The 17705-nt window shown below is 35.3% G+C and overlaps 1 protein-coding gene across 1 annotated transcript in view; it reads right to left on the bottom strand.

Moving 5' to 3' along the window:
* The window catches only part of LOC147626208 (UV-B-induced protein At3g17800, chloroplastic-like), a 51381-nt gene that overhangs the window by 1696 nt on the left and 31980 nt on the right, over positions 1 to 17705 (bottom strand). The window lies entirely within an intron of this gene.

The following is a 17705-nucleotide window of genomic DNA, read 5'->3' as shown; positions in this document are numbered from 1 at the left end:
TCAAGGACACATCTTCTTTAAAAATGAGTGTGAAATTATTTTCAAAATTATACAACTTTTAAATAGCTTATTCATGATATTTTAAAATTAATATATACATAATGAACTCTTTTTTAAAAAGTATATAGTATCAATTAAGAAATTGTGATACTCAAGAGCTTCAAAATGGATTTTAATACTACTCTCATCTCAAGAGCCAAAATAGGATTTTATAATTAAGATAATAATTGTATCAAGATAACGCTTTTGTAATATAATTATACAAATAGTTTTTTATAGTTGCACTTTGTAGCATATCCTCAATCATATGCTAACATGGCAGATGACCCAAGGAGTCTCAGCTTCAAGTGTACACATATAAAAGAAAAAAAAAATATTTGTGGATAGTGAAGAAGAGGATGCCTCGTCTACCTTCTCAGGGAAAGGCACGTCAACTAGTGATGGTGTAGCAATGATTATAAGGAATCATAACTATGCCATAAGCTATATGTTTAGAAAATAGCCTCTTTTTATAGTCGTATCATTTTTTTAATGGATTGAAGATGGAAATAATAAGCATTGTCTCTATTTTGGCATGTTCGTAAAGTGCCCAAAATATTATCATTTTTGGCAATGTTGTACGCATGCATAGACCAGTTTTTAAAAAGAGGTAAAAACAACTAAAGTTTTTTTATGAAATCTTTGAAAGATGCCAAATGTTTCTCGTTTTCAAGAAATACTACCTATTTTGTCCGCCAACAATGTTAACAACTATAGTGGGTGTCATGTTCATAATGTACACAGCAGTTGCTATTGCTTCTATCTCTTGATTCCTTGCCCTATTTTTTCTTTTTGTAACACCACTCTATTGTTGTAGAGTGTACCTGCATGTAAACTGTCTCTTGATTCCCTGCTTTCTTAGGAAATTTTTGAACTCGTTGGAGAAATATTCTCCCCCACCATCTAATCTTAGACTTTTTTTTTTGCATGCCTTTTTCCTTCTCGACTAAGCTTTAAACCTTTGAAAGTGAGCAAATACCTCACTTTTCTCCTTCATGAAGTAAAATCACACTTTCTTAATGTGGTCATTAATGAATGTAACATAATACCTACAACCTACAATTATTGAATCTTAGTCGGTCCCCATACATTTGAATGTATAACATCTAATGGCCTTGCACTGACATGCTTTTCATGTGGAAAAGCATGTTTGGCCTACTTACCAAGCTGGCATGCTGCACATACTTTATGCATACCATCAACCTTAAACTTTGGCAAACCTGCAACAATATTTTGGGCCTACATAGACTTCAATCGCTGTATATTCACATGACCAATGTGCTTGTGCCTATGTCAATATCTGCAATGACACCTGTTACATGTGCAAATATGGCTGCCTTTTACCTCAGGCATATTCACATCCAAAGTAAACATCATGTCATTTATGTTACCAAGCAACACCGATTTTTGAAGTCTTCCATAAAACACCCTTAAGGATTAAACCTCACTTGCAGACCCTGCTCAACCATCTGTCTAATAGAAACCACATTCTTTGTAATATTTAGAACATGAAGTACATCTGCCAAGTACTTCATTTTGCCATCCTACATAGACAATGGCACTTTACCAACATGTGCAATGGGATGTGCAGTATTATCACCTGTTTCTACATAACCTAGTTTTTTCATTTTCTACATGTCTCTAAACCACTCACCATGATTGGTCATGTACTTAGAGGCACCAAAATCCACATACCATATATCTTGAGAGATCCTAAAACATCTCCTATTGTGGAACTAAGCATGTGCTACATCATAAACAGCTGCTCACTTCTGTCATCACCAACCATGTTTACTAGTTGATGCATAATTACCTTGCTACAACTTTCCACTTTTAATGTTATTCTACTTCTTTATTGCCATGTGCCCTAGTTTGCCACAATAATAGATAGCCCTCTATGCTATTTGCACACTCTGATTTCTTTGCTAAAGACTTTTCTTCTATTATTAGCATAGATACCAAGTCCTGAAAGTTAGAAATATTCTCTCAGACTACAATGGAACTCTTGAATGGCTTGTACTCTTTGCCAATCCCATTCAAACAGACATTCACCAAATCAAACAGACATTCAAATAGACTCTTCTTACTTTGTGAAGAAGAGTAAAGACTTTTCTTCTATTATTAGCATAGATACCAAGTCCCAAAAGTTAGGAATATTCTCTCAGACTACAATGGAGCTCTTGAATGGCTTGTACTCTTTGCCAAGCCCATTCAAACAGACATTCACCAAATCATCATCTTCCACCGATACATTGATAAACCCAAGAGATTGAACAATGCCCTTGATCTTTAAAGCATACTTATTGATAGACATGCTTTTCTTTTCCACTATATACAGCTCTTGTTTTAGTTACAGTTTTCTTTTCTTTGTATTAGTTTAGAACATCTGCACACCAGGTTTTGCCATGCAACTACTGGAGTGTTGGTGTCATGTATATGTCTTATCATTGTGTTTGTGACACTGATCGAAAGCCAATACAACTTTCCTAGCACCCTAATTCCAGTCCTTAAATGCATTTATATCTGCTAGAGTGACATTCTCCTCAAATAACTCTTGAGGCTCCTCATTATCTCCTTTGATATGGTCCCGAAATCTTTCACGCATTAGGAAATTGGTCATTCTAAACTTCCAAGAATGCAAGTTGTTCTTATTTAGCTTCTCACTAACAATCTGATTGAGTCTGTCTTAGATATGTTTTCCTACAACAATGAGAAATCTATAAATGGATAATTTTTATATGCTGTTAATCCAATTCTAGGATTAACAAGAGCTACCGCCATTATTTTACATCAAGGAGTCATGGTAGATACACCAAAGGGTCATACATTCAAGATATAAAGCAATAGTGTCCAAAGCTATAACTTGGACGGGCACCCGTAATGTTATGTGACGGAGTATTTATGGGGCGATTCCCACTTCAAGAGCGTGTGGTAGCAAGTTAGGATGAAGTCCTAAGTGATGGTAATTTGTGTGAGATTTGGTGTAAAATAGCTCTCTTTTTTGTTTTTGAAAAGAATGTTTTTTGCTTAATTTTTAGATTAATTTGTTGTTGTTTTTGTGGTTTTTCATGTTCTTAGGACTTGCACATAGTTTTTATTAGGCTTAGTTTTCATCCATTGCATCAAACAATGCAAGAGATGCATTTCTCAGTGAAAGTTAGCTCTCTTTAGTTTAAACATAGATCTAAGATCATTAATTCTAGTTTAATTGTGTGTTTTTTGTTAAAATTATTTGGATTAGATTGTTAGCAAGTATTAGGAGTAGCTTAATCTTTCAAAACATTTCTCAAAACCATCAAAAAATCCTTGAATATGACTAATTTCTCTTAATGGACTGGTTTTTGTCATTAAGGGTGATTAATCTTGTTTCAAGAGGCCAAAATTTTAGAAAATGTATTAATTGGAGTCTAAATTGATCATATGAGTAGCCGAAATTGAGGTTTTGAAATGTTTTGAGAGCATCTAGATACATCAAAACACCTAATCACATCAATTTTTTTGATCAATTGGAGAAATTTGACTCTCTTTTCTTAATTTAGTCTTAAAGAGAAAACTATAATTAAGAGTCTAATTAATCTCCTAATCTAGATTAATTTACCCAATTTTTGATGCACACAGATTAGTTTTTCTTGCTCTATCCAATGATATGCTCACTTGTGTGAATTAATGAGAGATTAGTGGTTAATCAGAGTTCTTAATTAGTATAAAGAGAAAAAGATTAGTGAAAGAATTAATCTTGGATTAATTCTTAATCACTTTTTTACATAACTCATTAAGGCTAATGAGCACTCAATGAGAAGATGCTCATGAGTTGTCAATTTGTCCATTTTGGGGGTCATTTATGAAGGGTATAAGGGGTGTCATTTAAAAGGTTGACTTTTTTATTCCACTCATCTTTTTGGAAAAAATGCCCATATCCCTTTCATTTTAAATTCAAAAAATATTCTCCCCAAAAAGAAAAATTTATATTTCCCACTGGACTTCAAAAAAAATATAAAAATTTAATTTCCACGTGAAGTCCAGTTCACGGCATAAAAATTGTTTCACACGACGTGAAACACTAGTTCAACGCAGTAAAAATAAATAAATCAATCAATCAATCAAAATTTAATTTTCGCGTGAAATTCGGCTCACACGTGAAAACTGTTTCACAACGTGAAACACTAGTTCATGCTGCTCAAAAAAAAAAAAAATTTAATTTCCACGTGAAGTCCGATTCACAGCATGAAAACCGTTTCACAGCGTGAAACACCAGTTCACGCGATAAAAAATAATATTATTATTAATTAATTAATTAAAATTAAACTTTAATTTTCGCGTGAAATCCGGTTCACACGTGAAAACCGTTTCACGACGTGAAACACTAGTTCGCGATCCCAAAAAAATTCGAAATTTAATTTCCACGTGAAGTCCGATTCACAATGTGAAACACCAATTCGTGGTTAAATAAATAAATAAATAAATAAAAATCAAAATTTAATTTTCACGTGAAATCCGGTTCACATGAAAACTGTTTCACAACATGAAACACTAGTTCACGCGACCAAAAAAAAAAAATCGAAATTTAATTTCCACGTGAAGTCCGGTTCACGACGTAAAAACCGTTTCATGGTGTGAAACACCAGTTCATGCGGCCAAAAAAATGAAATTTAATTTTTCGTGAAGTCCGGCGTGAAACACCAGTTTCACGTGGGAAAAAAAAGACTGAAAAACACCCCTGTTTTGAGGCCCGTCCTCCATATCTCCTAAACCTTATATCCAAGTGAAGGCACCTTAGGGCTCATCGAAAAGCTGACATTGAGCTCTTCGACTTTGGACTGGTCGTCCGAAGCCAAAATTGATCATTTTGGCCTTCAACCAACAGCCTCAAAATTCGACTCGAAAATCTAAGCAAAAAAACAACCCAAAAACCACAAAAATGTACGAGACATGGAAAAAAATTCTCAAAAAAATTCTTCTTGAGACAGTGATGGAAAATAGGTTTTAGGACCTCCTCTTCCATCTGGGAAGTTCCTAGCATACGCTTTTTCTAGAAAAATATATCTAAGATCGTTTGCGTGCGTATAGCGCCTAAGTTAATTAGGGCAAACGGACACCCGTTTGATCCAACGAAAAGTACGCCAAGCCTCTTGAGGCTGTAACAAGCTGCTGTGGGAAAGTTTAAAAATTAAAAAAAAAACTGTAATTGCTTATTAAGGAGCATTTAGGCACTCCAACATGGCCACGATGGAGAGATTGCCAAGAATGGCTGACATCTTCGAGCCATTAAGATCCATGCCACAAATTCACCTCCCAGTGCCATTGGCCATGCCTATAATAACAAGCGTATCATCGGATTTTACACCCCCTGTCACCTCGATCCACCAGGCTTTGGTCCCTTGCCTAACATTCCCGCAAATCCTATAAGTACCAACCCTTTCTTGGATGCCCACACCTTGGACATACTGACTAGTCTAGGAAGGGGGATGGCCCAAGGACTCAGTGAGTCTCTTCCAACAAGAGCACTCACATACGGCCTTAATGACTCATACAGAGTAGTGGCCATTAATTAATTAATATAACAAAAGAAAAACTATAGCTCTTTAAGGTCTATAAAATTCTACTTCAAAGAAAAACCATTTGGTGCTCAATGAAATACCTCGGGGGGCTCACTATAAGTAAACCCTTTGTATCACGTGCGTTCAAGGCCTATTTTAAAAATCCCTTATGTGTGAATTTTTCATGAATAAATCATACCTTTTTTCTATTCAACCTACCCCCTTTAATTGATACCCTTTTGTATGTAAAAAAAATGTGTAAAAAGGGGATTTTAAAAATCCCTTCTGTTGAACCCATGTGCTATTCTTACATATTTATGAGTGACCCCCTTGAAGGAAATACAAAAGTTAAAGGATTATATGCCATCAGTGCAATGGTGTGAAACATTTAATGTGAACTAAGGGGTACTTTCACTATGAGATTAGAATGAGGAGTTTTGTGCTAACCCCTCTGACTCCTTTTATGTTTCTTGCGAGATGACTCTTGTAAAAGTACTAAGGGTCTTCCTTATGTGTCTTCAATAACAACACTAAAGTACTTTTACCTAAGAAATTATGCAGATTCCTTTCTATGGAGAGCTCTTGTTCCTACTCAGTTATTGGTTGAGCTCTTAGATATGGGGCAAAATTTGAGAGTTAATATTCTAACCTTTTTTGTTGATTATTCTTTGTGAAAGAGATAGTGTTCTCTGGTACATACATGAGTATAAGGGATAGTGTTATGATAACAATTATAGTATCTATGTTTATTTTGACTTTTTGGACATGATCCTTACTGATCTTGAGTGAGTGTTTTGTTTTAGCTTGATGGGGTGTAGGCTTTAAGAGTCCATTTTGTATTGATATGTTCTTTTTGGCTTCTAAAAGCCTATTAAATTGAGAGCCTATGGGGTATGGTTGTACTGACAACTATTTATATAGCTTTTTTGAGGTTAATCTATACTCCTGTTGAAGAAGATGGAACATCTATTGACCAAGGCTCATTGAACATCATGATTGTATGATCGTAGAGTTCTTTGTCTTTAATTTGAAAATCCAAAGTTCTTATGGGTTGTATATATTAACTAGGTATAGGTCAAGTTCAGAGTATAGGTAGTCTATTTTATTGGCTATCTATGTGATACATATTAAGTTTGAGAACTTTTGTGTGCTTATAATTATTTCTATTTTAGCCTCTACATACACATTGACATGTATGTACTTTAAAGAGGATTAGGATGACATGATCCTTTACATTTGTCACCTGCTACTTAAGTTAAAGGTACATAAATGTGCATGTGCTCAGCATTTAGCTTGTGTTTTTAATAACACTAAAGTTATTTACCTAAGAAAATATGTAGATCCCTTTCGATGGAGAGCTCCTGTCTGTGCTCAATTTATTGATTGACCTCCTCGAGATGGCAAGTCTTTGTGGGTACATATTTTAATCTTTTGTTGCTAATTATTCTTTTTGAAGAAGAGGGTGTTGTTTGTTTTATGCATAAGTGAGTATAAGGGATTTTCTTTTTGTAACAGATTCATTCCTGATGTGGATATATTTATATTGAAACTCTCTGTACGTGATTTATTCTTCGATTGAGAATACGTTTTGCTTGGGTTTTATAAGGTAGATCTTCATAGGGTTACAGGCCCTTGCAGCCCAAATTGCATCATCGTGTCTTTCTTAGGCTATCGAGAGCCTACTAACTGGCAAGCTATTGGGCATGGTCATAATGATGACTATATGTATAGCTTTTTGAGGCCTTCCTATACGCCTATCCATGAAAGTATGTCGTTTATTGAGACCAGGGTATGTTAAATATTATGATTTTATGATTGTAAAGCTCTTTTATCTAAAAAATCCAAAGTTTTTAACGGGTTTCTATGTATTACCTAGGTATAGGTCAATTTAAGAATAAAGCTGGGAGTTTTGAGTATAGGCGTCATTGCAGCACGCACAGGACAACATGTAGACATCGCCTTTTTAAATGAAAGAGGCTCTACGTCTGTAGCACACCAAGATTCTGTGGCACCATCTGATTCTACTTAGATATATTGTATCTTCCAGTTTAGGGTCGTTGTTATGATTTTTTTTAGTGGTCCTTATATAGGTTGTTATGATGACCTTCATATTTGAAATGTTTTGGTTACCACATTTCAATATAATCTATTATATATATGAGATATTTTAGTGACCACTATATAGCTTATGGGGTCATTGTATATGAGTTTTTTTTCTGGTCCTTATATAGGTTATGATGACCTTCATATGTGAAACGTTTTGGTTACCACATTTCAGTATAGTTTATTATATTTATGAGATTTTTTGGTGACCACTATATGGCTTATGGGGACTTTTGTATGTAAAGCATTTTGGGCACCACATTTTCGTATAGTTTTTGAATGTATTACTTTTTGTGTATAATGTTGATTCATGATTCTAATTATCGTTTTGGTCATTTATAAAATTTTCAAGTTGTGTGTACACGTGTGTGTGTGTGTGTGTGTGTGTGTGTGTGTGTGAGAGAGAGAGAGAGAGAGAGAGAGAGAGAGAGAGAGAGAGAGAGAGATTGTAGGAGATCATGAAATCTATGACAAGAGAGAGAGAGATTGGATTACTTATTGAATTGGAGTAGATTTGTGCCTATGTCCAACATATCGTCTTGGGATGAACCCAACAAGTTAGTAGTTTTGCTACACTACAGTGAAGACACTACATAATTTGTTTACGACTTGGTGATGTAAGTCAAGTTGCGATCATTGACATTATGATACCTATTATTTGTGTCCCAAAGTGTTGACAGTGGGGCTGTGTCTGACGGAGGGTTTGATGCGAGGTCTGACGGTGGGTTGATTGTGTGCTTGACGGTGGCACAAACTTATCTACATTGGAGGCTGAGGTTGGCAGGACATTGGTAGTGGATGGTAAGGTTGTTTATGAGATTATTGAGAAGACGGTAGGGAGATGCGTGGCCCAATATGAAAAGGGAGAATATTCTCATTCCAATTCGTGAATGATGGAGGAACTCTATTTGAGCATTTGAGTGCAATTGTCCTCAACCATCACCACTCGTATTGATAATGAGTCAAAAGCATTATGTACGTTTTCCTTTCTCCTCTAACTTCCCCTTTGTTTTAAATGAATGACTTTATTGCTTGGTTTTGTCATGAAATTTTGACGCTTTCTGTAAAAAAAACTTCCACACGCATAATACAAATATAGCATCCCCACATGTAAGTTCATAAATATCACCATCAAAGGCCACCTCCTCCTCCTCCTCTGCCACTGCATTAGACATGGGAGCTCCAAACTGGCCGACAATATGAAGAAAAACCTCCCCATCCCTATCCTTCTCGTGATTGGAGCCGTCGTAAATTGCAATACTAAAGGAGCCTGTCACGTTTCTGGCCCGCAAAAAATTTTTCCTCCTATTTTTTAGAAATCTAGAATTTCTTTTTTAAATACAAAGGGTCAATCAGAATACAAAGGATCAATCGAATACAAAGGGTCAATGGAAGGGATTTTTTCCTCTTATTTTTTAGAAATCCAAGATTTCTTTTTTCTCTCCTCTCCTTGTGCGCCTTGGTTGTTCATGGGGTTAATAGATATAATTTATATAAATGTAGTAAATGTTGATGATCAAGTTTTTTGACCACATTACAATATTCCAATGTTCATAATCAAAGGTAAATTTTGATTTTCAACATTTGTAGACAATAGAACACGTTGAGAAAGTAATATCTCTTAATCCATCATGATTGCCTGTATGTAGCTAGGATATCACATTTCATGGGGACAATCTTCTTTTGTTTGGGAAGATGAAAGGTTGGACCTCATATATGTAGATTACTTAATTGTAGTTTGGAGGATCTTTGTATGGTTGAAGGGTATGCTAGCCTCAAAATCTCATGTATCTAGGAGAAGGGTTGTAGTAGGAGAACTTTTTGTAAAGGGCTGTTATGTTTAATATTAATATATATAATTATTATTCCCAAAAAAAGTATATAATTATTTTTCCCAAAAAAAAAGTAACTCCCTTAGTCCAAAATTTCACCACCGGTCTTTTGCCCAAAGGATTTTCAATTAAGGCCATAAAAGTATACACTGGTTAAAGAGCAAACCCCTAAGGGTTGTACTTCTGCCTCTATGGAATCTATGCAATTGGGTTATCACATATCTTGGGAGAAGTCATGTTTTATGTTGAGGGATAGAGGTAGGCCTGAAATTTGCAACCCTACCTTGGCCGGCGGCCTTCAAGTTGACACCCTTTATGAGGGCTTAGACTTCATAGAAGAAAACTTGCTTTTTGAGTTAGCCTTTAAATGACAAAAGAGTTTTTATGGGTGGCCTTTTAAAAAGCAATATACTAAAATACTTATTTCCAATAACTAGAAGAAGATATTATCCATTATATGTTTTGAAGTATTACTTAATAATATATTTTCCAAAGTGATAATACTAGGTACTAGGTAGTTACTAGTTGATAGTTGAAATTAAGTAGTTAAAACTTATGTTATTATTTGCCTACCTCTAGGGCATACGCCCTATTCTTTAACTTGATTATATATAATCAAGTATGATAACTAATTAAATTAAAATTTGAAACTTATATGTTGAGATAAGACTTCTTTTAGAAATGAGAGAATCAACATAGGCTTCAATGCTTGACAACCAAAATTTGGGATTGAGTTTCTTTTGGAACCCAATTTTTGCCTTGGACTTCTCTTGACACCCAAAACTATGGATGACACCATTGAAGCCTTCAAAATTCAGGACTGATGAGAGGTGGGATCAAATTTGTAATTTACTCAATAGGGAATTGGTGTAGGATGGAGGATACGTTAGGTATAAAATGGACCTTTTTGTAAATGGTAGCTTTTGTCTTGTTAATATAAATATAAATACTTATTGTTCTCGCAAAAAAAAAGAACACGTTGAGAAATGTCAAACTAATAATAATAGTTTGAGATCAATGGAGATAGAGTTCATTCTGATAAAGCCTAGTTCTGGAGAAAAATAAAAAAAAATTTATCGATGTAGGAACGCATCATCATCATGCAATTGATATCTATCAATGGCAAGCTTCTTGGAGATATTCATGATATCTTGAATAGACAAGAAGTCATCCTTTGTCATAGGACACTTTGCATCACTGTTTTGGCGTGCCAGTAAGTGTTGGATGTGGCCATCTAATACTTGTTGTGGAGAGAACCCTCTATATAACATATTTGAAACCCATAATTTTTTTCTAATGAGATCCATGGAGAAAAAATAATGTGGTAATTTCGGTCCACATCCTTACAAGGAGCACCATGGCAAATCATATCTTCTTTGTTAGTATGGTATGGGTTTATGTATGAGATCATAGTAATAGAATGATCCTCATATAAACGATTTACCACAAAATGACATTGACATCCTCGCATGTGTTGTTGACTTGTAGTAGGTGGGTGCCTTTTTCTTACACCTTCCACCACGGAGGGTGATACTTTCCTTCCCATAAACCATCTCTTCATCCATTTTGTCTTGATTGTATGCATCTTTCGGCCCAAAGCCACATCTTGAAAAGTAAAGGTTACCATCTCTATCATCTTGCTACCGAGTGGATTCTTGTGAGTAGAGATGTTGTATTTGTGGAAGATGCAATTCAACCCTTGATTTCATGTAAAAAACAGCAAAATGTATTTTTGCAGGACTTATTCAACACTCTCCTTTCATTGTTCAATGTAGGACACATTGATGTAGAGTATTTGGGTACACAAAGGAATGCTGAAAACCAGCCCACACAAGTTAAAAATCAGCATGTTTTTTAGCCCACCGATCAGTCTATTGATGAGACAAATGTGGACGATGCAATTGATGAGGAAAGAGGGAAAATTGAGGAGTCAAAAAGTATGCCAAATTGGCTACTGCAAACACTAAGTGCCAAAATGGCTGGTGTAAACACTATTATGTGACAAATAAATTGGCCACTTGTTTGCCTAAGCAAAACATGTGCATGCCTCATCTGCATCTTATGTTGATGCAGGTCATGCTCTTATTACTAGTTTGTGTAATGAAGAGGAACTTATCCCCTTTGATGTGAAGAAAAGGAATCTGAACAATGGATGAGTGCTACACAATCTGAATATAATTCTTATGTAACACCAAGCTTGACATTTAGTATGGGGTCTTAGTATTGAGCAGATTTATGCATAGCCCAGGTACAAAGCATTGGTAGTTTGTAAAACGGGTGTTCCGTTGACCTAAAGGGCACTAAGCACTTTGGGTTGTTTTATCCCACGGGGATAAATCACAGCATGCATTCATAGACTTCGACTGGGTTGGATGTTACGACACACAAGTGTCCACGAGTGGTTTTTGCTTTCGCCTTGGTGATTCATGTATATCATGGCTCAACAACCCATTGTGGCCACTTCTACCTGTGAAGTTGAGTAAATGACAGCGTTTACGGCTACAGTTGAGTGTGTTTGGCTCACACCTTATTTACTGATTTGGGTATTGGCAAGTTTTTTGCCACTACCATCTTTACTGACAGTCAAAGCGCTATGGCAATTGCGAGGAATCCACTTTTTCATGTTTGCACAAAGCACATTGAGGTGCATTATCATTATATTAGGGAGAGATGTTTCACAGGGGAAATCAACTTGTTTTTTGTGTTAACATAGGATAACATGGTAGATTTATTAATGAAGACTCTCTCATGAGAGAATTTTGAAGCTTTTGGTAAAACTTTGAACTTACTTTCCTTTGGGGATTATTTTAGGCTCCTTATCATAGTCCAAAGAGAGCTTGGCACATCTTTGTACTTTTAGTGCTAGCTCACCCCTTATTCACATCATCACTCCCAAGGAAAATTTATAGCCATATTTGGCAGCTCATCCCTTATTCACATCATCACCTCCAAGGAGAATTTATAGCCATATTTGGTAGTGAACACACTGGGACTAGTCGGGTACTTTTTCCCTCTTTAGGAGGTTTTTTTCCCAGTGCTAGTATACACCCATGTTGGGGTATACTTATCATCTTTGTACAATACACATTCATTATATCTATCTATTATCTCATTATGTGCTCCCTTGAGCTTCTCCACTGTGTGTGTGTGTGTGTGCATTCCTGCAACCCTATTTCTAACATAGTTCTAATCCATGTGTAGAAATTTTCTATGGTTAGGAAACAAAATCCCTAACATTGCTTGTCAAGTTTTTGGACGCTTCCAAAGAAAAATGCAAGCTTGGGAGTTCTAAACATTGTGGATGTTGCAGAGAGAATGGCAGCCAAATGGGTAATCATTAGGGCCAAAAACATTAAAAAGGGATACATTTTAATCACTTGTACCAGATTTGGATTAAGCTTTGGACCAATAGAAACATGACATTCAACCATAAATATGACATTGGGTGTCATATCCACTTTTTACTAACTTCACTAGTTTTGGCTATTTTAGTGGATTATCACCACTTTAATGTAATATGGTGTAGCTATTTCAACTTCACTTTAGTGAGTTTCAACTTCACTTTAGTGAGTTTCAACTTCACTTTAGTGAGTTTCAACTTCAAGGGCTTGCCCCCACGTACTAAATGTTAGTACTTCAAAAAAAAAAATTAATTAAGGTTCTCTCCCAAAACGAGTTGTACATTTGAGTAAATGCATTTCAAATTCCCTAGTGTGATTGCACACCTTTCTTATCCTCTTTTTGCATCATCCTCTCCTCTATTCATCATCTAACATGTTGAGACAATAGTCTAACCCGAGGGGCACTCCTAATGCCATTTCATCATACATCCTTCACAATGTTAAAGATGATCAAGGTGTGTGGAAAGGCATAAACTTTAAATTAAACGATTGGGTGACTATGCAACCATCACACAAAGGTCCTCATAGGATAAAAAGGCAAAGAAGAGGCTTACTACAATACCATTGGAAGGGGCATACGTTGGAATTCAAGATAGTAAAAGATGGGTGGAAGGCAAAGGTGCAACATGCATACACAATAAGAGACATGCACATGCATCCTTCTACTCCTGCATCTACATTTTACAATCTCCTTGTCAGATATTTTTTGTAATTTAATTTATGTTATTTATGATTCTATGGTCTATTTACATGTGTTGTATACGTGATAGATGTTTATCCCATTAATAAGCATTGAGTGGTAACTTGTGGTGTCATTCACTAGGACTTTCGAAGCCATGCATGTTGATCTTGGGAAAGTATTATTTTTTGATCAACCATCTTCTTTTTTCATTAACAACCACATATTTTTACACAACGCTAATTATATTTTCCCTACAAGACCAGACGCTTATGTAAGACTAGAGAGTTTTCCTATACCAAGACTGAATTCATTAAATTGGGATTTTCCAGACAAAGGTACTCTATTAGCATTTAAATCCAAGATTTTCTTGGATATTTAGAAGTCTATGAAAGCAGGAAGGATTTCTAAGAGGAGTAGGGTATCATGGTTTATACCTCTCCATGTATTTGTGGCATGTTTTCGACCGAGAAGAAAACACAGAGGACAAAAGCAATGTGGGTGTCTACACATATATTTGATTATGCCTTAGATAATGCAATTGGAGTAGAATGGAAAGTGAGTGAAGTCATCCATAGGGGTGATTTTATAAAATGTAATGCTTGCATTAATTCTCTGGTGATGGCATACAACATCTCTTGACAAACCTTGTACATCAGCTTAGAGTACAGATGATGAAAAAAGAGTAGCTCGGGACTTGCATGCCATTGGATTCAGAGGAAACATTTGTGCAATATGACCTAACGATCAACTTGAGTGATGATGACAACAGAGTTGTCCCTATAAATGCAAAATGTGCATTGAGAGGGATGTGTGCACATCCTTGAAATTTCTATTAAATGCCATACCATCGGACTTGAAATTTTAAAATTTAAGGTAGATGGTATTACAGTGAGAAGAAGATCCGAAAATACCTTTAGTTATATGAAATAACTATCCCCTATAATCTTGGAGTTTTGTTAATACAATTTAATTTTGCACCCATCTGTCTTGTCTTGTGGATTCATTTTGTAAAATAGTTATTCAACATTATTAAGACAAGATGACCAGTGTTAAATGAGAAACTGAACTCAATATTGATTTCATATATATATTTATTACAATAGTATCTATACAAATTGGTTGGTTATAAATCATGAGTACAATAAAACTTTCTACTACCATGGCTCTTGCTTTGGCTGGTCGGTGTCCATAGAAGCTTTGGCCTCTTCCAATTCCTTGGTTGGCTGGGACTTCGACTTCTTGGACTTAGTTTTCTTCGACTTCTTGGACTTAGTTTTCTTTGACTTGGCCTCTTTTCCCTTAGACTGTTTCTATTTTTGAGAAGCCTTTCCCTTATTCTCTGTGTATGTCGTTTTCTTCTTTGACCTGAATTTCAATGGAGACACTGTGGGAAGTTCTTTCTTTTCAATGGATTCTTTGTAGGGTTAGGTGGGATTGATGGTGGTGGTAAATTTGGATATGCGGGAAGATCTACACGATTGTTAAGAATTAATCTAATTGCCTTTGCTCTCACCCACCATATGTATGTGTCTGTGTAACATGAAGTCGTAAACTACAAAGAATTATGATATAATTCTTAGTAAATATTAGTATGATATGAAAGTTTAATATGAAAGTTTAAGATAAATTTATAAAAATTTTACTACTTTCTTTGATGTGTCTGTTGAAAATATTCATAGCTACTCTTTTTGATATATATATTGGAAATTTTGATTGCATGTATCTCCATGTATTTGTTGTGACCACTCTCCATCCACATGAGCTTCCATGAGTTTGTGATGGAACCTATAACAATGATAATTATTGTTAAAACTCTCAACAATAGCTCTATTACAAACTTTAAAGTTGTCATTGATACTCTAATAACATACATGCAAAATGAAAAACTAATGTGGAGTTATATTGTCGAGGAGTGGAGGATGGATGGTTTCTAATGTGCTTATTATGTGCTTAGATGCCCTGTAAAATAACAAACCACATAGATTATTCAATCTAATACAATATAAATCAATATAATACAATATGAATAATTAAACACAAGTGACCATTTAAATTAAAAACTTACAATTTTGCTTCTCCATGCATACCAAGCAAGGAATTCAAGAAGCATGTCTTTCTTTTCTTGAGATCGATTATAAATACCCTCCAATGGCTCGTACATAAGAGAAAAAGAAGCAAATGATCATTGATATAGAAGCATAAAAAGACATATTTAAAACTAAACAAGACATATATAAAAGTATAGAATACTTACTTCTCATTTTATAAGAAACAATTGCATATTACACCTTTTCAAAGTCATCTCCTCAACCATTCTTTGAGCCTGTTAAAATTGGTGTTTGATTCTCTTACATAAATAGAGACTATAGGGTCTAACAAAAAAAGAGGATAGTATGCCTGTGGGGGTAGGGTGGCCAGAAGAAGCCTACAAAAAAACAAATCACTAGATAAATTAGTTTCTTATCCTCATAAAAGACTACAATAATATATATATATATATATATATATATATATATATATATATATATATATATAAATAGCTTACTTGAGAGATTTCAAGACCCCGGGTTCTTGGAGTGCTCAGGTACCTACTTGAACCTTATATGCATAAATTTTAGCCTTTAAACTTTAAGTTTATATCTCTATCTAAATCATCTCAAGTTTAAAATAGGTTTGGCAACCTCCGAACATCATGCATGTCTAATTTGCGGACCATCACTTGTTTCGGAAAGACCCTCTACACTTAAGAAGGTAGTGTATGACAAACATCATTGATTTCTCCCTCCTTCACATCCCAAGTATGTGCCACATGATGTATCACCACTTGTGATGAGAGGTAGAGATTGGTTTCAAGCATGGAGAAGCACTCCAAATCCACCACCAAATGGAATGTCTAGACACTCAATCTTCTTTATATTGGTGTGACATAAAAATCAATCATCTCTTAGATCCCATGCATATCTTCAAGAATGTGGCAACGAATATTTGGGACCATTTAATTAGTAAAAGAGATACAAAGGGTGCAAGGGATGACTTACAAAACATTGAACGCCTTCAAAGTGCATGGCCAATTGAAAGTGAGAGTGGTAAAATAGTCCTACCAAACAACGCACCATGGGTATTAACCAAGAGGGAGCATAATAAGGTGAAAAGTGAGATGAGAGGTAGAGATTGGTTTCAGGCATGGAGAAGCACTCCAAATCATCCACCAAATGGAATGTCTAGATACTCAATCTTCTTTCTACTTCCATATTGGTGTGACATAAAAATCAATCACCTCTTAGATCCCATGCATATCTTCAAGAATGTGGCAACAAATATTTGGGACCATTTAATTAGTAAAAGAGATACAAAGGGTGCAAGGGATGACTTACAAAACATTGGACGCCTTCAAAGTGCATGGCCAATTGAAAGTGAGAGTGGTAAAATAGTCCTACCAAACGCACCATGGGTATTAACCAAGAGGGAGCAAGGTGAAAAGTGTGATCGTCTCTTTTCGTACACCAACGGGAGTAATGCATTCATTGAAGGGTGCCTTCTCACAAAGACCAAAAAGAAAGGAGAGGAACAATTATATGGCCTCAAGACACATGACTAGCACAAGATATTACAGGTATATAAATATTTACTTTTTCATTTTCTCTTTGTGGTACATAATTTGTAAGCTCATATACTAACTTCCATTTTTCTCTATGCATAGTTTAATATTCTTCCAGTTGCTATAGTTGGTTGTGGAGACAAGAAGGTGAGAGAGGCTATTTACAAAATGGGAAGCTTCGTGAGTATGAATCTTCCCTTCAATTCACTAAGTTATATTGCTTATTTGGAATTCTCATGCGCTCACAAGTTATGTATTGGTAAATAGTATACATAATTACTATGTATGTAGGTACATATCCTTAAAGGAGATAGATCCTACATCCATTGAGATGGCTCATCTCAATGCTATCGAGGCAGTGCGTATGATCAAGAACAACTTTCCTAGAACAATTCTCACTAGCCAATTGCATCTTATGGTGCATTTGGTTGATAAAGTGGCGTTGTGTGGCATTGTTCATGTTCAATGGATGTTTTTCCTTGAAAGGTTTATGAAAACCTTGAAGGACTTTGT

The sequence above is a fragment of the Cibotium barometz genome, chromosome 22, assembly GCF_041138505.1.
Source record: "Cibotium barometz isolate CiBa-2024 chromosome 22, ASM4113850v1, whole genome shotgun sequence".
NCBI lineage: Eukaryota > Viridiplantae > Streptophyta > Polypodiopsida > Cyatheales > Cibotiaceae > Cibotium > Cibotium barometz.
Note: the sequence above shows the minus strand (reverse complement) of the source record. Positions and strands in the feature narration are given on the sequence as shown.